Source organism: Odontesthes bonariensis, chromosome 4 (assembly GCF_027942865.1).
Source record: "Odontesthes bonariensis isolate fOdoBon6 chromosome 4, fOdoBon6.hap1, whole genome shotgun sequence".
In the NCBI taxonomy this organism is placed as follows: domain Eukaryota; kingdom Metazoa; phylum Chordata; class Actinopteri; order Atheriniformes; family Atherinopsidae; genus Odontesthes; species Odontesthes bonariensis.
Genome location: NC_134509.1, coordinates 12816041 through 12836975, shown reverse-complemented (window position 1 = coordinate 12836975; position 20935 = coordinate 12816041). Strand labels below are relative to the sequence as shown.

The window sequence follows — 20935 nt, the reverse complement described above, 5'->3', positions numbered from 1 at the left end:
CAGTGGACTTTTGAGTCACCTTTTTTAATTAAGCATGTCAACAAACAGTGTCCTGAAGTTACACAGTGTTTAGTTCTTATTTGACATTTTCAGTGCCCTCTATCAGCTGTGTATAGCAATTTATGTGTTTCTGTGGAAGACCTGAAACCTGTGACTTCCTGCTTGATGACAGCTTATTTAAGAATGCCCTCAAATGCTCACACACACATACACACAAGATTCTGCAGGTAAAGTGAAACTGTGAACTATTAGAAATGTGCTATGGACTATATGTTCTGACTCACTCATTTTTGGAGCAAAAATATCAATGAACCAATTGATTCTCAGTTTGGCTCTGTGATACAGTCATTCTGAAGTATGAAGCATCAAGGGCAGTTGTCTCCGACACCTGTCTTTGCATATTTAATCTCTAATGCTGCAACACGTGCAGAGGGAAAAACCATAGCTGTAGTCGGTGAACAAGCGTCTTTTTGCTTCCTCTGTCACACAGGCATGCGTTTGAATCCGTTCCCTCGATTCTGGCATCCTTGAAGAATAGTTTACTGCGGTAAACGTGAGCAGCTTGATTCCAGCAGACTATTGATCTATGTCTGCCTCTCGCCATTATAAATGCATGTCACAACCGCAGCATCTGCAAAATCGTTGCCGTGCACAGGTAAAGAGAGCCGCGGTTGAATCCATCTTAATTATCAGCGACTCTGTTGCAGATGCCATAGAGTGGGTGGCCAATGAGCACCAAAAACGATTCACGATTAAATGTTGTGCACAATTACGAGTGCTCAGCATAAAAGCTGGTTGCTAGAAAAGAAAGAAGCTACTGTGTTGATTGCACTGCATGTTCAGATTTGTTACACTGTGTCTTGTGTGCATCTCTGTTGTTGCCTAAGTTTATGTACTTGCTAGTGACTCCCTTAATTCGTTGTCCTTCGGGAAGAAAACACACTGACAAAGATATGCATGGCTGTTTAGCCTGTGCCAATCATTATCAAATCCAGTGTGGGCTGCAATCTTTTCAAACTGATTAGGCGATGTACTTTAAAACATCATATGTAATTAACCAGCAATAAACGGCCTTCATTTTTATCAGTTTAGTGTGTCATCCTCAAACTTTTAGTCTTTCAAAAGCCAAAAAAAACCCAACAACTTTATGTCCTTCGCCTCAACATTTTTTCATTTTCCTCAGGGAAATAAAACCATGTTGTAATTTCACCACAGAAATGATACAAATTCAGTTCAGCGCCTCTCTTGGCTGCCCGGCAGTTTGATGTAAGGATGGCATACACCCCTGTTCTTAACTTCATCCAAGAAATTTTACAAATACTGTTATATGTCGGACCCTCATGAATATATTGATTCCGGCTACTTAAGATGTTTCATCTACATTCACACTTTGTAAATTAAGAAGTGAGCGCAAATGACAGAGATCTTTTTTACCGTACCGATTTCAGCATCTAAAAACACACAAAAAAAAACTAAAACGGACTCATACTTGTAAGAATTTAACAATATTTTTTGCATCTTAGGACACAATTGCCCGCTTTTAAGTTTAGTTTTTAAACCAAGACAAATATACCTTGCAAACTCTAAAAACATAATTGGATCCAGCTTTAAAGTCCCACAAAAGCTGTGCTGTTAACGTCAACCTTCTACAGATTCACAGGTACTGACGGATGTTTCTGTCTAGTACAAGGGCATGTTTCATTTAGCCTGATTGTTCTCCATCAGTGGGCCTGATTTTAACATCTGGAACTTGTTACAGCTACTTATGATTCTGGCAGAACACTTGTCTTCACATTTGTTTGTGTTTGCGTATGTAAAGTAAACATGTCAGCTACAATAAGCCCAACATAAAAAAAACAACCATTAGTCATTCAGTGTTTGACTTCAGAACTTTCATGTACAAATATCTGGTGGAGTAATGCTTTGCAGATTTTAGAAATCATCTAAAATATGGGTTCTGTTGCTGTCGCTGTTCTCAATCTTGATCTATTGACTCTTGTGTCCGCAGACACGATTTTGTCATCCTGCTGGACACAAGAAAAACTCCACAGAGGAATGCGTCCCATTCCCTCTTCTGAACATGTAAAATGTGTACACGCAACGCACAAATCCTACTGTGATGGTGATGCTGGATGACATGAAGAAAATACAGATTTTTGTGTTCATTAGAACGAATTGGAATTGAAGAAAATGTCAGTTTTATGACTAAGTCACATTTTGCCTGCACAGATGGATAATGCAGGGTGAAAGGTATGTTTCCTGCTTCCTTCAAACTGTAAACAGAGCTTGTTCACCAAACATTTTTCACATTCACATTTTTTTCGCTGATTAAAACTTTAGATTAAAAGTAGTAAAATAAAAATTTGGATGGAAAATGTTAGAATGAACAACAGCTTTAAGTATATACTTACACACTGAATCATTAACCACAATGTCCAGCTTGGCCAAGAGGATCATGACAAAAGAAAAATAGAATAAAAAATCAACTTTGGTCCAGTTACCAATCTGGACCGAGACATGACCTGCCGAGGCTGGCAGGCTGGTCGACATAATGATTTCCTTCACTGTGTCAGTCACCCTTCCAGGACATTAGCAGCCTTCCAGACCTCCAAAGTTTAAGTGCTAAATCTCCCACTAACAAGCCAAGCTGTTACGAGGCTGTCTGGAAGCTCCCACTGTTGTTACAACAGAGCAGCCAGCTGCCCGTTCGCAGGTGGAAAGTGGAAGCAGCACAACAGAACGACGACAGAAACGACAACAAAAACAGCTCTTGGGTCAATAGCAGCAAAATCTCAATCGTGTAGTTCCTGATGTAGGGTAGTTCCAGGGTGTCATGTGTCCGAAATATGAAATTTTACACACACAAAATATTCTCTTATCTTAACTGAAATTTAGTTTTTGAAGAAACAAATGAGCAAATGTTTTAGCTTATTTCCAAAAGGTAAGAGTTTACATGAATCTACTGTAAAACCGTTCAAGCTACATTATTTGTATAATATGAATAAAACTTTCTACGTTATCGTGTGATTTATATGAAGTCAGCCAGTGAAATCTGAATCTGACGACTAATGAGCTGCTTGGGCGGAAAGTTTTGAGAACTTGAAAATAAAATATTGTTATACCACCACCAGCATTGTAATCACAAATAACTCTTTTGTCTGTCTTTGTGATCATGTCAAAAATATTGAAACATAATCACACAATGCTTGAGTTGTCTTTAAATCCATGAGGTATTTTTTTAATTCAAGCACACCGTTTGGGTTTTCTTGTCAATTGCAGAGCAAGTTACTTAGGAGGAGCACGAGTAGGAAGTAGCTGGAGTAAGGAAGAGTTTATTTCGGTCACTACTCTACAACTATTACATGATGAGTACTTTATATGAAGTAAGTTTCATTTGTTCGACGTTAAAAATCCCTTGTGATTTCTTGAACTAAACAGCGTACTTAATGTTTGCAAAGCCTTTTTCTTTCCTTTTTACCTTGAAAGACCCTAACCTTAACCTTAATGTAGCATTGCGCTAACTGAAACGGCCAAATTATATAAAAAGAATCAGAAGTCTTGTCATAGCAAAACATACTTAATTCTAATGTTTAACACAGTAAGTTTGGGGTTTATTTTAAAAGAAGTGGAAACATGAGCCAGGATCGTTTCAGAGGTTTTAGTTTCTGAATTCATTTTTTTAAAGGCTTTTAAAAAATGTGGTCTATTGAGTCACTATTGAGTCTCTTCCCTGTTCAAAAAGGGAATAAAAAAAAGGTGCTTTCTCTGCAACAACACAAGGTTATTAGGAAGAGCTCTCTCAAATCATGCTATGGAAGAAACCCACTATTAGGCAGAGTTTCTGAGTTTTCTCAGATGCTCTTTGGATATGTTTTTTTTCTTCTTCTCATAATAAAAGAATAATGAGATACGTGGTGTGTCACTGATACATCGAATTTAGCAAAGGTTGTAATGCACACAGTTATAGTGAATTTGGATGTTATTGATTTACAAAGAGAAACACCTGATAATGATTAACAATGCATACTTACAAACTCTTTGTTATATTTTTCCCAGGATTTGTACATAGATTTGTGTACAAGTGATACATATAAGAGAATAGCCACTTAACGAATAAGGATAAAACTAATGCTGCCATCATTTCCCAACTCTTTCACTTACAAATGATCCTTTAGAAAGTGGCCGTGAAGTAAGCAAGTGAATCCCACTTCCCCGACCCTTGTGAATACTCCTTTGTTTTTCTGGCCCTCAGCACAGTCTGTAAATCAGCAACAATGTCAAGAGGTGAGCATTAGTGCTAAGCTGCTTTCAGGGCCGCTCCATTCCTATGGGACACTCCAGGGTTTGCAAAGTGCCGAACGGAGCCAAGCAGCTTGTCACAGTTGGAAACACCCACACTGACAACAACAAAAAAAAAAAAATCTTTGCAAACCCAGAACAAAGCCAGAGATCCCAGCTGTGTGCACGTCTATCCAGGCTTCGTTCAAATGTACAAACACACACACGATAATTATGCAGCGATTAAAGTCCAACTTTAAATGTGTGTTTTCAGACATTTGACAGCAATCTTTTCATTATCTGTTAGATATGTTTCACAGGAAGATCTATTTTTGTTCTGAAAGTAGAGCACTAAACTAAGCCACAGGCACATTGTTGAAGTAGCTGTAATGTGAATGCCTGCTGGAGGTTATAATGCTTTGATCCATTTAGGTTTTCTTTCTAGCAGCTATTGTCCACCAAGGAATGAGCTCTCAGCTGCAGTTAAATTATAACTCAACTTACTTGACTTGATCTGAGCTCTCAACAAAGCTTTCTTTCTCTCAAGTTCTTTGTCTCTATATGTTGTTGTTTCCCAACCTTTTCAGCAACTTCAGCGCTTCCCTGTAATTACATGTTAGGTTCATCTCTGGCTATGTCGGCCATTCATTTATTAACTGCTTTTTTTTTACTCCACCAGTTATCAAACAGGCTAGACTGCCATAACCACAAGCTGGTTTCTTCTGTAGCTTTAGTCAGTGGCAGCAAAACTGGTCACAATTTTCTGTTCCTGTAAATTGTTGAGTGAGTGGAGAATGAATTTATCTTCAAAAGGCATGAGGTTAAAGATGAAAAATTTTTTTCAATACTAAACACGGGATGACTATTAACTTTGTTAGAACAGTTTCAGAGAGAAAAGGAATGGAAAAAAGAGCCATGCAAATGTTTGGTCACCTAATGAAATTTTTTTTTTTTATCTATCAAACTGATTACTATCAGTTGTCTGGAACTGACAGGAGCATCTGTGAATGTCTGTCTCTGTTGATTCCTTGAAGAAGAAAGAGCATTTCTAACCACAAAATTCAGCATTACTTGTTTGCAAATTAACATCTAAACAAACCTGACACTTTGTCGTAATAATTACTGAGAATTGGTTTAGTGAAAAGAGAAGAAATTGAAAAAACGTAACTGGCATGTTTACCATGTCTATTATTGTGTAATAGCACACTTCCTTTCTGTAACACTGATAATTGGGGAACTGAGAATAAAAAAAATTAAGGTTTTGCAAGAGGTATATATGTCCATTCTTGCTGAATACAAGAATTCGGTCAGTTGATAGTCTGTATCATTGGCTGATTCTTCTTCATGAAGCCTCATACATTTTCAGTTGGAGACAGATCTGGACTGCAGGCAAGTCAGTTATGCACACACTCTGTATCTATTAAGCCACTTTGAGGTCTGGCATTGTCCTGAGGAAATAGCCACGGACTTCCTAGAAAAAGATGCCTTATTGGTATTAACAGTCTCATTTCACATTTCTATATGCAGTTCTGCATCAAAGGTACCTTCACATTTACGCAAGTCAAACATGTTTGGACACTGATGCATCCCCGATACCATCACAGAACTGGCTTCTGCACCTTCGACTGATAACAGCCTGGGTAGTCTTCTCATCTATTGCAGAGCTGTGGTGCCCCTGGCACTCCTAAACCAAAGTGGGTGTATTATGGTAAGAGCAACAACAAAGTATTATTTGTACAACTTCACACAAATACAATGGTAAACCATCACAGAAACATTCTGATCACAGTGGCATGAGGGTTGCACCTGCTGTAATGCCTGAAAGCTTGAGGGCCACACACATCCAACAGTGGTTTCCAGTCTTCCCCTTTGTGCATTGAGATTACCCCAGACTCCCTAAATCTTTTCACAATATCATACACTCTTGGATGTTGAAAGATTTCTCTGGATTGAGCTTTTTTTTTTTTTTTTTTTAACTGATTGATGATTCTTACAATCCCTCTTTGGTTGGAAAGACTACGCTTTTAGTGGATGCTCTACCCAAATCCTGACACCCTCGCCTGTCATCAATTGATCATTGAATTTTGACTTTACTTGGATGGTTCCATCCTTCCAAGGAGACATCCTTCACTTTGAGAAGCATGTGTTTAGTCACTGGGTGGGTAACTTGTATGTTGCATGTTTAGCCAAGATTGGATTTGTAGATTATTGTAGGTAACACGTTTGTGTTACAGGACTCAGCTGATCCGTATCCATGTGCATGTTCACACAATTGGACACATCCAGAGTGGGGGATGGAGATCAGATCATAGCTGGTCACTCAAGATGTATGCAAGTGGAGAAATACTCTCAAGCCTGTTGCGGGATGTTGTACTGTCTACAAAATGACAAATTCCTGGGCTAAAATTCTTGAAACTTGGTGGAGAAGTGAAGTCTCGTCAAAGTAAGAACCTTTAAAAATGTTGGTGCTCATCTCTTTCGTGAAAATTTTGAGATGGCCTATTGGTCTTGGTGGATGATTCCATCAATGTGCCATTTTACCTAATTTGAGAAGACTGCTGTTAGTGTAAAAATATAATGTCAGAGACAGTATATGCATCAAAATAAATCTATTTTCAGTGAGGTTAGAATTGTTGAAGAGAACACAGGTTTGAGCTGAGAACATTGTTTTTCTGCTACAAGATAATTTTTTGTTCACACCAGACTGTATAATGTGTGAAACAAATTACCAGTGCTGTGGCTATTCAGACCCATTTCAGCCAGTAGTGTAATGATTAGTCTTGGACTGGAGTCGCACTCAAGCGTCTTTGTGACTCACACAGAGAGCCTGTGAAATATGAGAACTGTCATAGTAGATGTGGACTGTTTGGCGTGACTTGGCAGCCTTATGTGGCATTTACCACCACAACAGCTGTTTGGAGACTCAGGTCTCTGCACTTTGAGGTCGGTAAAGAGCAATGCTGCTAAGAAATAAGAAAGGGAAAAAAAGGAGAGAACGCAAGATATTGAGCAGACTTGTAAATCAAACACACACTTGCCAAGCCACACCACTGTTTTGTTGAACACTCCCAAGAATAGGCCATAATCTCAAGTGTATATTTCCTTTTCTTTGCTGAAAAGGCCCCCCTTGTATTTTCCTAGAGCGTGCACCCGGTCTGGAGATTATAAATTTTCACAGAGTTTTCACTGAAGGTGTTCTGTCAACTGAATCATATGGAAGTCACAAAAGGTTGTTTAATATTAATGTTAACTGTTTCAGCATCACTTTACTAAATAATAAAACTGTTACTCTGCTACTTAAACGTAGCTCTAATTCTTTAACTGCTCCCTAAACATATCATGTTATAATGATTGATATGGAAACTGAAATTAAGTAAGAATCTTTAGTCCTGGCTTATAAAATAAATTTAGCTATTGGATGTTTTATGCCTAAAAGAAGACATATTGTGTTGCTGTGTATTCTAAAAGACTGGAGTTAGATGGTTCAGATTGCAAACAGCTGAGCTGCTGGTAAAACCTCATCCTTAGCAACCCTTTACAAGCGTAATTAGGTCACATGATTTGCATTACAGTGTTTTAAATCCCCATGGTAAATATAGAGCTGAACTTGCTGCTCCACAAACCTAATGACCTCTGACAGCATCTTCACAACCCTGCATTCCAACTGACTCTGTAAATAAGAAAACAGATCCTACAAAAATGCTTGCAATGTCCAGATGATAACTCTTTCTTTTTTTTTTGTAAAACAGCCTACATCTGCAAAGTCAACATAGAGAAGCAAATTCTTGCCTGACTTGAGGCAGGTTTTTGATTATTCCCCAAGAATTGTACAGACATTGTGAATAAGGACACGATGTATGGCATGCATGTGAATGGTTAGGGTTGACTCCACTAGAGGGAACGTTTGGAGGGAAGTTAAGGAGGCGGACGTGAAAGTGTAGAAGGTCAGAACACACAAAGTCATAAACTCCAATGTGAAGCAATGTGCTAATAGCACGTGCTGTTAGTGATGGCCAAATGTTCAGGCAGGCATGACAGGACAGATGTTCATTCATGTTCCACGTATCAGTGGCTCTCTTGTGATTTATGTCATGTGGTGTGTGCGTACAGAGTGCCCCTCAAATGGCTGGTTGTGCACTCTGTCTTTTTCTGTCTGTCAGTCTGAACATATGACACCGCCTGCTATATGAAATAAAAGACCCCTATGTCTGTAGTTTACATACTACACAGATCTTTGCAACCTTCTCTTTTAAGTACTTGAATGTTGCCACAGATGTAGCTACTTTTTTAACAAAGCTAGCTTCAAGGATGCAGAATCAATTCTGCTCTTGGCTGACAGTAAAGTTGTATCTTATTAAATCATCAAAACACTCTCACCTAAACATGAAAAATGAAAGTGACACCTGGGAAACAAATGCAGAAAAAAGACTGACCCGACGGGGTCACGGTCAGCCTTCTTTGCTTTTTTCGCTTTTTTTCATTACCCAGATCAAAGCTATAGACAACATTCTTTAACGCTTACAACCAAAAAATAATTGTTTTCTACTTTGGCTTTTATATAGATTAAACAAATGTGCTAGTAATGCTGTTAATTAATCAGCTTTTAGAATTAATAATAGTCACAATTTGATATATTGGACAAAGCAGCCCCCACCCGTTCCTACATTTGGGCTTAGCTGAGTTAAATTAGCAGATTTCAGCTTAATTCTTTCTAATAACGTCATGAGGTGATGGAATCTGATCTGCCTCTTGGACATATATAGAATATAAAATATAACATATAAAATCCCAATTTTCAAAATGTCTCAACGTGAAACTGAGGGGTTTCAGTGTTGCACTGTTTTCAGCCAGACTTGAGCATCCACCTAAAAAAAAATCTGCCTCTGCTCAAAGCTGTCGATGCACATGTTTCTGTTTTGCAAATGTACAGCTTCTGTTTTCCATTAGAATGGTGATCTTTTGTGTCGGTTACTTAGAAGCAGATACATCTAAAGGTTATTACTTGGAATGCAAAAGCTTGATGTCCAGAGTTACTCACGTGACACATGTTGTTTCCATTAATAACAACAGAGGCTGCAGCAAAAGGGCCTGAGTGTGCATTGCACAACCGGCGGTATAGTTTTCCTGTGAGGTAGAGCTTAGCAGTTACCTGCTGATGTTGTCTGTGGTCTAAACACTATCATGCAACTCTGTCTGTCCTCTCCCAAGGCTGGAGTAGCATTACAAACTGAACTCCAATGAACTCTTGTAGTTAAAAGTGATCCAAAATATCTGCAATTTTCTGGTTTTCCTTTTCACACTGGTGAGGAATTTTTACACATGTAAGTGTACAAAGCATCAAAACTAAATGGTCATTTTTTATTTTGTTTTTTTGTATCTGATGACAAGAGCAATACGGCAGAGACAAAGAGACATAAACTTCTGTTTGTAATTTCTTCCCTGGAGAGCCTCCTCCTCCCCCATATCAGGAAGGGATCTGTACAATCGACATTGTTCCTTATGTCTAATGCAAGCCAGATGTGGCCGGCATGTGGAGGTTCCCACTGCAGTCTTTGTGCTCCCACAGCTTTTTGCCACATTGCTTTCAATGATTGTATGCTCATATTATTGCTAACTACAGAATTATTTGGATGAGGACAATTAAAAGCCACTATAATGCCACTTGTGGCATATTGACAATTTATTTTGATTTCAATCGATAGATCGCAGTTTAGGAGCAGAGACAGAAAAAAACCTCTAAGCAAGTTTTAGTGGTTGGTCATACAGTTTAGATTATTCTACAGAAATTAAATGTAAAAATGTTGTTGTTGAAGCCAGGATTTGATAAATGCTGGGTTAGAGGTTATAGCTGAAAACCAACTAGTAGGAATTTGAAGAATTTCAGCCCAATGGTTGGCTGAAGAGCGTCTAGGATCATCCTGCTGGAGCACTAGGGGTGAAACAGTCCCATGGAAACACAAACAATACTGGGACAGAGGACCGAGTCCCAGGTCAACAGTAAAAGGCACCATCATTGGTTAACTAGTTAGAATAGAAACAGGGAGAAGGAAAAGTCTGAAAAAGATTTACTGGAAACATTAATTATAAGCCTTATACATCATTTCATTTTTAAATGCTAATGCTGAAACAAGACTTTTTATTCATTAAAGTCCCACAAGGTTTAATTGGCTTTTAGAGGAGTTCAGAAGCACTGATTAAGACATGATTATATAAATACATGTATTTACTCAAAAAGCCACACAAAGCGCTTCTGGGTAATTAAGAAGTGATTTGTGGTTGGTTTTGCAAGATTGAAATGCCCGACAACTTTTTTTCAAGCTCCTGTATACTAAAGGATAACGTCTCTGAGATCCTTTATGTATCTGTAAATATGCAGTTTAGTTCCAAATAGCATGATATGAATATGAACCATTTTTACATTTGTAGATTTGGGGTGAATGTCAGTTTTACCTGATGACTCAGTGGCTGTGAAGCATCATAAAGGTGGCAAAGGTTAGAAATGACAAAAGGTTCTCGTAAACAACAGTGGCATGAGTAACTCAACTGTTCCCTGTCGGGGATAAACCCCACCTCTGTACAGTTCTTATACAACCTGTCGAGCCGGTTTTCTGGGAAAACTACAGATGATAACACGCAAAACATCTCACTGGCGTGTGCTGCCTCTTCCTGCCTAAACCAGTGTTATCTGTTCAACATTAAATAGTATTCAGATCCAGCTTAAACACTTAATGAAGGACTATACAGTAACATATCCTATTTCCTCAAAGGATAACCTGGATTCAATTAAAAGACAGGCCTCTTACAATGGCTGGGTTGGAGTTAAGATGAAAAAAATAGAGGCTGGCCTTTAAAACTGGCCTGGGCCAGGCAGGGAGGGTGAGAGAGAGAGAAAAAATGATACCTGTTATTACATGTGGATACCAAAAATAAAATATTCAATCGATGCCACTTTTATCTTATCAGCCACGGACTGGATTACCAGTTAACTCGTATATGAAAGCACAGGTATGTGAAAATGAGGTGCAAGCGTTTGTGTACCATTCCAGATTTAGTTTTGAGGCATTTAAATAAGGCATTGTAGAAAAAAATGACAAGTCATACTCATAACAATGGGAATTTGAAATAAAGGTCTCCCTCTAATAGGGACATGGTACCCTAAACTGTTGAATCAGATAAAAAAGTCAATCCTTATTTGAACAAATAAGGCATTTATTTTATGTAATTTCAATCATTTGGTTAATACTGAAACCGCCAAAAGTGTTGCTTATAATGGAATATCATAGATTAAATGTCAACCATCAACCTCTGCTTCATTTCAGTGAAGTATTGCCTTTGCCTTTGATATTTACTTTAACTCCACCTTAGAATGTTCCCTAGAACAGGTCAATCCTGATGGTAGACAGCAGTTGAACATTATCTCACATCTAACCTGCCAGTTCTGAACGTTTTGGTTTTTTTCACCTGTTCAATCAGCATAGCCTGGAAATAAAGCATGCTGGACTAAGAAGCTCCCTGAGCAAAGCTCACACAGAGAGTCTAAACCTTCTTTGTGCCTTCAAGCTGCATCACATGGAGACTTAAGAAATGAGCTCCTGAGCATACAAACCCACTGACCTGCCCCAGCCCTCGCAGTGCTGAGCTTCTCCCTCTAAACTGCCTCTCTCTTTTACCCTCCAACCCTTTGTAAATGTAACAGTCAATATATCTAACTAAAATGATGAACTGTGCACAGAGCAAAGTTAATTTCTGTCTGAGTGCACGGTAGCCATGGCGACCATCTTATGAGCCCTTCAGAGCCCATCTGGTCTAAACATTACCCCAGCATGCCTGACAGAAAATTCGGCTGCCTTTCCATAGCGTCCACATGTGCTTTATGCATTGATCCTGCCAGTACTTCACTGGTGCCTCATACTCATAAAACTACATTTGCACTTGTGCCGAACAGCACCTTTAAACTTGCGATAACAATTTGAAATGCAAGTAGTGAGTAGAGGCGAAAAACAAAATGGTGTAGCAGTAAGTAAACACAGACATTACGTTGACCTCTTCAACTTCATCAATCTTACTATTCATATCTGAAATGAGGCAGTGAGCGCATCCACAAATCCCATTTACAAACTCTCATGTTTCCTCCATTCAACTTATTAGCTGATTAGCTAATACATAGTATTAACTGAGTAGAGCACATGAGGGAAGTATGACATGGGAGTCACTGATTTCCTGGAAGACAAATTTACATTATGTTCACATATTTAGGTTCCTAAGTAAAATGCAAGTTTTGGAACATAAATATTCAAACATTAAACATTCCACTAAAACTATATAGCAGTTGTGCCCACATTAAACTTAAATAATAAATATTAGCTATGTAGAGAGCAAACGTTGTGATAACCATTCCCTTATTGGTTTCTAAGAAGCCCGACCTAAGCTGCAGTTGCTAAGCTCCCTCTTTCCCTCCATTGAGTGGGAGGCACGTGACTCTCATTGAATAGAAATCACAAATCCTCCTGAGTGAGGGATATTTTTGTGATTCATTGCTTCAGTGTAAGGGCAATAGAATCATTCGCTCAATCTCTCAAATGTCAGGACTTAAAATGGGAACTATAACCATTTAAAAAAATCGGTTTCTGAGTTTCTTTTCACTGTTGCTTGAATGCCACTTATATCACATTCATATTCATACAGACTCAGAGATAAAATGAGACCACAACATGGTCACAGTATGAATACATACATGGATGGAAATGGCCCTGTTGACTTTGAGCTCCACCACTCAGAAGGACACCAGCTGGTGCACTTAGGAAACCTTATATTGAGCCAGAGTACCTCTAAGTAGTCAATGAAGTAACTCAAGATGTTTCGTAGGTTACGCTTCTAAATGACAATAAGAACCAGCTTTCTGTACGTCTTTAGAAGACACGAAGCCTCACCTTTTCGGTGACAGCGCCAACCAAAAAAACTGTTATTGCCCGAAAGCCATTTTTAAAGCGTACAGTCAGAAGCAGTCTTTAAGATCCCTTTGGACCCTTCTTTGGTTGTGCTTTTTTACAGAGATTTGCAGATCATCATATGGGCATTAGATGTTCATTCAGAACAGATATTTTGCTTTAGGAGATACTACATTTTGACAAGCTATAGTATTGTAAAAGCTTTTTTTCTTTTCATTGAATGTTTAAGTTTGCACCACTAAGGCTGCGGCTACACGGAAACGTTTTTCACTGTAAACGATACTTTTTCTTATCGTTTCGCTGTCGCGGCCACACGGAGCCGGCGTTCCCACTACCCCAAAACGATAGTTTTTGAGAACGGGTTCCAGAGTGGGAAAGTTTGAAAACGGCCTCGTTTCGTTTCCATTGTTACAGCGAAAACGTTTTTGCGTCAGTCACACGTTGACGCTGTGAGCCAATTTTAACACTTCTCTATTGTCTCACAGCGTGGCGTGACACAGCGGCGTGTGTACTGCATCGTTTCATCGTTTTCATCCGTTCTCGTCTGGACAGCAGCGCGTTTCCGTGTGGTCGCAAGAATTTTCGTACCCGTTTTCAAAAAAAACCTTGTTTCGTTTTCGTGTAGCCGTAGCCTAAGTAAGCCTCTTCATTGTGACTGACTTGAGCTCACTGGAACTAATTGATCTCTATACAATTTGACACTAAAGCTTCACCAATGGTCAGATCTTAGCATGAGATTAGATAACTTTTCAATAACTGTGAGGCCAGCCTATTTACGGTGTGTGCATTTTGTCACCTCATTACAGCCTGTGAAACACTGTGAAAAGCCTCCTCCTTTCATCTAATTGACTGATTAGATGACTGAATACACTTCTTTTGTGCTGTCTCATCCAAGTGTTTTTATTTTTTACTTATAGAATCAGCAAATGTCCATAAAAATCTGTTCAACGTAAGTTTTTTTCAACAAATAAGTAATTATGCAAAGCCGTAAACTCAATGTAAAGCACCACTGTGAACTAAACTTCATCTTCATCAGGGTCTCTGCCCATGTTGGTGCTTTATATTCCACATATGTTGGGGTTTTATACTTAAATCTATGGATATGCTACAATTTAGTTTTTTTTTTGTTGAAACACAAGCTGAGACTTTAAATCATGTTTAAGGAAATTTGTGAGATGCCATTTAATCATCTGACCCGCTGCTGTTAATAAGGCCTTCTTTCAGAGCTTTGCGAAAAGACATAAGAAAAGGCCTGCTTTCATTCATGCCATGTTCTAGTGCAGAAACAGTGCTGCGACTGTGGCCTTTCATGCCATTTTTGTAAATTCTTAGCTTCCAGTAGCGTAAACGGCAAAAGTAGCATTCAAGAACATTGTCCAAGCGTAGGTGGAGCGATTTGGCGAGAAGCGGGAAGAGATGCTATTCGCTTTGGGGCCGTTACGCAACAACTCACTTGCCTCCCTCTCAGCGGAATGCCAGAATAGTGTTTGTAAACAGAACGGCCATGTGCGTGTGCTCACGTGGAGGAAGCTTTTGAGTCGCTGCCCTCGCTGTCTCACCCATGAGGTAAACCCTGACATCGATACGGGCTCACAGGGCCAGCACCACTCCCTCCAACCCTGTGCCACTCAAACAGAGCCTTATCACTCTTACCCCATAATTACGTCCCAGCTCGGCTAATATGAAAGAAGGCCACGAGACACATTCGGAAATTCATAGTGCACACCATGTGGTGTGGCAATTACAGCTACCACTTTTGTATCTAAGACTCATAAACGTATTATTACTGGTTTACACTACCAACTGTTTAACGAACCTGTCTCAGGCCATGACCACATTAGACTTTCCACTACATGGTAGAGCCTTCATGTGACGGGAGGCCAAGATTCTTCTTGGAATCTGGACCTGGTTTGGTCAAATTTTATACCTGCCATATTTTAAAAGGCATTCTTTTAAGCACAAACTCTCTTAAACCCACAATACAGTAATTAAATACTGAGACGGACTGGTTCGCATCTAAAAGGACATTTTGGTGCATTCAGTGGGCTTCAAAACAGATTAATGCACAAAGCAGGCATAAAAATCCAAAACATTGTAAAACTAATGCAAATATTTTGGAAAGATAAAATGCCATCATGACATTTGATCAAACATTGTCTATCAAAATTCTACAGGGATGTATGAGGCTAAAATTGCGTCACATTTTCTCTGCTTTTAGTTTGCACCAATAAGAAAACTCACACTGCGGCACACTGTTGATGTGTCAATCTCTGCAAGTCTCTTAAAACGTACGAAAGCAATATTATATTCTATCTTTGCACAGTGATTCCATTGCAGGAGCACAAGATTGTGGTCTGCTGCAACTCTCTTGTTCTCTGTAACAAAACAACCCCCAATAGCACACAACAGGAAAATCAATATTTGCAGAAATCAATACTCAGTATCTTGCCATTTTGTCTTAAGAAAGTATTTAAGCTATGATCAGCAAGAAGGTAGTGCAATCTAAAATGTCTAACCTGCTAGTGGCCATTTCTCTGTGTCCTTTGTGCAACAGCCCCTGGGTGGAAAAATGATATGTGGGCTGGACAGAGCAAGGTCAGAGGTGAGGGCTTGGGTAAGGGCTTGGGCATTGTAAGGAGACAGCATTGTTGTAGAATGCTATGGCAACTGGACATTCTTCCCAAAGGTGATATTGTCTTTGCTCCGGGAGTGACTTAAAGGGGGCTTACGGCCATGACGAAGGAGCAATCCAACCGCGCGACTTTATCTGTAGGTGTGGATAGATGAGAGAAGCTATGTGCATGTGATTGATCTATATGGCCCTTCCCCCACTCAGCTCCCTGTAGCCCTATTAATGCTCTGGTGCCTTTTCAGTTACTGATGTAACAGCAGTCCAGCAAGCACCCATGAAAATCTCAGATTGTGAGTTTTATTTTTAGGTCAGGACAAATCCTGCATACAGAGGACCCAAAGACAAAGGGAAACACAAACTGTACCAATGATGTTCTTTCCTTAGCAAGCAATGGTCTGGGTTAGATTCAGTCCATCCAAACAATGTGGTGGATATAGCCTTTCACGTGACATTACCTGCTGTAACCTAAGATGGTTATGGGTCAATGGAATAGCTATATATACAGACCCAAGTATGTACACACGTAGAACCATGGTCACCTGATCTCACGCAGTCATAACACATTTGATTACTACAGGAAACTCCTTAGCTTAAACACTAGTGTTGTGACTGCAAAGTCAATGACCATGTTTGCCATATCAAAAAATAGCCATGCAATTGCATTAGAGGGGTTCACCACAAAAATTGGTTTGAAAGTTAAGGGATGCTATTTTTACTAACCAATCGCTACTAAAATGATATTCTCTAAAAGTAGATTTTTAAAATTCTCATTTCTTTTTCTTTCTTTTTCTTTCTTTTTCTTTAGGCTAGTGTTTCGGAGCTCCATGCTCTGCAGAGTTAGCCATAGAAAAAACAAATGCTTGATTCAGGAGGGAAAGGGAGCATTTGGCTGAGTATAGTGACCTACTTTGTCATCAGCTGCTCGCATGAAAGCTTGGAACGTTTGTTGTAGTCACATGACTAACAGAAGACTTTATTTTGACTACAGTGCTCCTTTCCCTTCTTTACTTCGAAAAGCCCTTTTATCTATCCCCAACCAGAATCCCAAAGATCTTTGCCAGGTGAAAGGTTTCTGAGCATGTCTAACTGTGGATCCCTATCTTGCTCCTGCAGACAGCCTGCACTGTTAATTTACAATCCCCTGTTAAACATCAGTTATTGCTCCCCACCTTGCAGACATGCTCTTACATTACTTTGTGACCTGAGGCCATACTGTGGCTTCATTATGACTTTAGTCAGTAGAATACACAAACCCAGTGTACAGACCCTGAGGGAGATCTCTTATATTCTATTGACCCATTCAGATGTTAATCTTAGCCTACCTCTTAGTGAATTTTGTAAAAGAAAAAACAACAACAACCAGTTAGACATTTGCTAATTGAGATGAGGCATGGGATCTTACAACAAAGCTGAGTTTACATATTATTGTCACATACTTAACTATTACAGTATGCAGGTGATCATCTCACTTCTACGACTCTCGTATTACAAATTAACTTTCTGTTCATTCAAGTATTTCTTTAAATATTACATATTAATTACAGTTCACATCTATTGAAAATAACAAACAGGTTCCCCTCTGTATTGTGAGTAATCTATCTGTCAGTAAAAGAGCACAACAGTGTCATTGTTGTTACATTTAAAGGCTTATGAGGTACTAAAATCTACTTCTCTTTAATGATACCATTGGTTTAAGTTTAGTCACTTTTCTTCAGGAAAAAGATGGTTGTTTTTGTGACAAAAAACAACAACAACAACCTTGTTTAGCCTCAAAACCTGCCAAATTAACATTCTTGTTCCCTCAGTTAATGGTGCAGTAGGATAGAGTTTCAATTTCTACAGAGCTTTCTGACCTTGCTTGTCTTGCTGTCGCTCTGCCACCAAAATTCTCTCTTTAGCTTCTCCTTGGGATTTGCCTTTGTGTCTGTGTGTCATTCAGTGGTGAAAGCAATGAAAGCTGATTCATGGAGATACACAAAGCCAGAAGCTATTCTTGCTCTACTACTGTGCAGATACTCAGTGATAGACATGTCCAGGTTGGACTTTTACTCTGCCACACACTGAACAGCAAGAAAAAGCACATACAATACAATGGATATAAAAATGAGAGGCTACAGAGGGTAACACTTCCTATGCCTGAACACATTTAGTTAAAGAAATATCCTTTTTCTGTAAAAGCCATTTAATATATGTAAATGTTAAAAATGTGTCTAACCTTACAAAACTCTTTCATACAAAAGCACATGTATACCACACACTAACATTTATTTAAGATGTGCCCTATAACAAAGCAAGGTTGAAATGTTAAGGAGGAGCATTGTACAGGCATTTAAATTATGCCTCCAGAAAAACTCCTGAAAAAGCAGTGTAAGTACACCATTTTTTAATAATGTATTCTAAAAAAGCAAAAATGGTGAGTGTATACAGTATACATAAAAAAATACAAGCAGTGTCTTTCAGTTTTAGCTGGCAAAAAAAGAAAGAAAATCGTCAGCCATGTTGGAGTAGCTTTATCTAATATCCCCTCCTTATTATGTTGGCTCTTGCTTTTTACGGTGGGGGACATCTGCTGTACCTCACCTGATAAAAAACCCACCAAAAATACACTCAAGGTTACAGGGGGAAAGGGTCAACAGAGGACTGATACACTGAGTAAATTCTCACCTTCTTTCTATGTCCCTCCACTTTGTAGAAATTCCAACAAACCGTCTGGATCTCCTCTTTAACAAATCCTAAAGGGCAGCCATCTTGCCTCCTTCTGTTCTATGAAACAGTCTATCCTCCACATCAATATTCATGGAAACCAGTCTGACGTTGGCTCTCATCATCAGGAGAAGCCCGGGTGTCGCTGTTTTGCCGGCCTGAGAAGCACACTCATATGTGACTCTGGTGTAAAGCAGCAGTGTCACACAAAGCGAACAAGATGTAGTTGCAGCTCAGAGGGAACAGCCTTGCTTAGGTCACAAACTGAAATAATCACAAAATCACTTTCCTGCTGAGTCCTTCGAACACAAAGAGACAGGTTTTCTTTCCCCCCTTAGCTCCCTCTTTTTTTTCTTCTTCCCTCAGCCGTACACAATAGTGAACACTATGATGGCTACCCTCAAGCACTGGAGTGGATTCTGTGAACAGGGCAGGACTCCACCCCCAATGCACTTTTTGTTGAATATTGCACTAGTCTTAACTGTCTGACTGTGGCAGAGTAGAACCTGCCTCCACCCCCTTCCTTTTCTCAGACAGGAAGCCAAGTGACTCAGGGTTTTTCCCTCCCTTTTCTCATAGTCTATCTCGACTACTTCTTTTTTTCTGTCAGAGGTTACAGAACTTCCCCTTTGGTGTAATTGTGCCTCTTTTTGGGAGCATTACAGCAACAGTCACATGCAGCCAGTTTGGAGTCATTTCCAACGGCAGCTTCTTATTTTGGCACCGGCTGACTGGCTGGCTGGCTCATTTTTAGAGTGTGGTGTAAGACAACTCTCCAGCCTGCGTACAGGGAGCATACTTTTCTTCATGCCTCTGCCAAAACCCACCTCCTGTTGACACTGGCCACGTGGGCTTGAAAGAGATAGAGGAAGCTGTGTGAGAGAGGAAAGGGCTGAGGTTGATTCAAAAGACAAATTCAGCCCTGGAAGACTGTCGCAAGAACATGATTAGAAATGGTTTAGAAAGAAGGAAATACTCAAACTTTAGCTGTTGTTTTTAGTTTTTGTTGTTTGGGTCGGGTCTTAATCAGGGCTGCAAGTTTGAGGTTCTGCTTGCTATGCATTGGTTTGTTTTTGTTGTTTTAATGACCTTTGATGTTAAAGGTCACCTGCATTATTTCAACGTGTGGTCACAGCCATTACCTTTTATAATACAATACGACTTTTTTTTAATGCAATTTAACCCCTCACTTACCAAAAGGTGGATCTCCCTGTGTTGCAGGCTTAAAAGGAGACCCCACCTCTTTCCAAGCAGCCCCTGCCTAGCTGCAGTGACATTTGTTGACTCAATACTTTCAGGCTCAGAGCAGAAAAGGAGATTTGTTTTTACACAGAATGGGGGAGGGGAAGAGGCAGAAAAGGAAGGAGGAGTCACTCTCAACAGCAAGACAAATACTGCAGAGACAGAATAAGACAGTGTTTTTACTTTGGATTGCTATATACACCTATTTGAGAGCAAAGTTCAGATGGATTTGATTATGAATCTTTTTATCAGCACTTTACTCAGTAGTAGTGTGGTGTGCTCTTGATGTTTGTGAGAAGAGGTCAATGGCCAACCATTGCAATGAAAACTTGAAAGAAATGTTCAAAATATTTGTCACAGGAAGAATGTTGTAGAGGGGAACACCAGCAACGATTGGGATGCAAATCAAAACAGACAAGTATAAGGCAGCTTATCTTTTGTTGCCGTTCTTATTTGCATTGACTCAGTGAGCATTGTGAACTGCAGCCAGCCCCAGCTAATGATTAGAGAACGTGTGACAGCAAAATTGAAGTCCCAGAATGAGTTGTGAACTTCTTAAGAGCTAATGAAGGAAGAGCTGCCTTTACTCTGTCTTGAACTGCCAGAAGAGCTGCCCCAAGCAAGGCAATAAACCTGCCACTACCACCACGCCATGACGTTTACTTCTAATCAATGCTGTGAGGCTTTCAATTGTTGTTCCATCTCCCGGTTTCCTCAGGCGCTGACGAAAACAAGAAAGTAAGCTTCAACATGTACGGTCCAATGTACAACAAAGATACACATCAAACTGGACAGTGTGTCTTTATGTTAATTTAGCTGGAGCAATGCCTAATGTACATATAACCTCAGATAGTCTAATGCAACATGGCTGTTTATCCTTCAATGCATTAATTAATTAGGATTACTGCAAATGTGAAAACAACATGTAAGAGCTCTAAACAATAATAATAAAGTTGCAGCTGGTAGTGTAGCTTGCAGTTGATAAATGTACAACCTTTATTCCGTTCTATCTCTAGCACGGCTATTTTCACCTGCAACACGCAGCAAACAACTATACATTACCTTCCCCGAACACAGTTACAAACATAGTGAACAAACACAGACTGGAATGACGGGGTCAAGAAGATTAGCA

General features: G+C 39.5%; 1 protein-coding gene across 2 annotated transcripts in view; it reads right to left on the bottom strand.

Annotated features, from left to right (window-relative positions):
- The window catches only part of tet2 (tet methylcytosine dioxygenase 2), a 31353-nt gene extending 12354 nt beyond the window's left edge, over positions 1 to 18999 (bottom strand). For both annotated transcript variants that reach the window (XM_075463029.1, XM_075463030.1), the window contains exon 1: positions 18523 to 18999. The gene's annotated coding sequence lies outside the window, so the exon portion shown is untranslated. The remainder of the gene's footprint in view (positions 1 to 18522) is intronic.
- Between the last annotated feature and the right edge of the window lie 1936 nt (positions 19000 to 20935).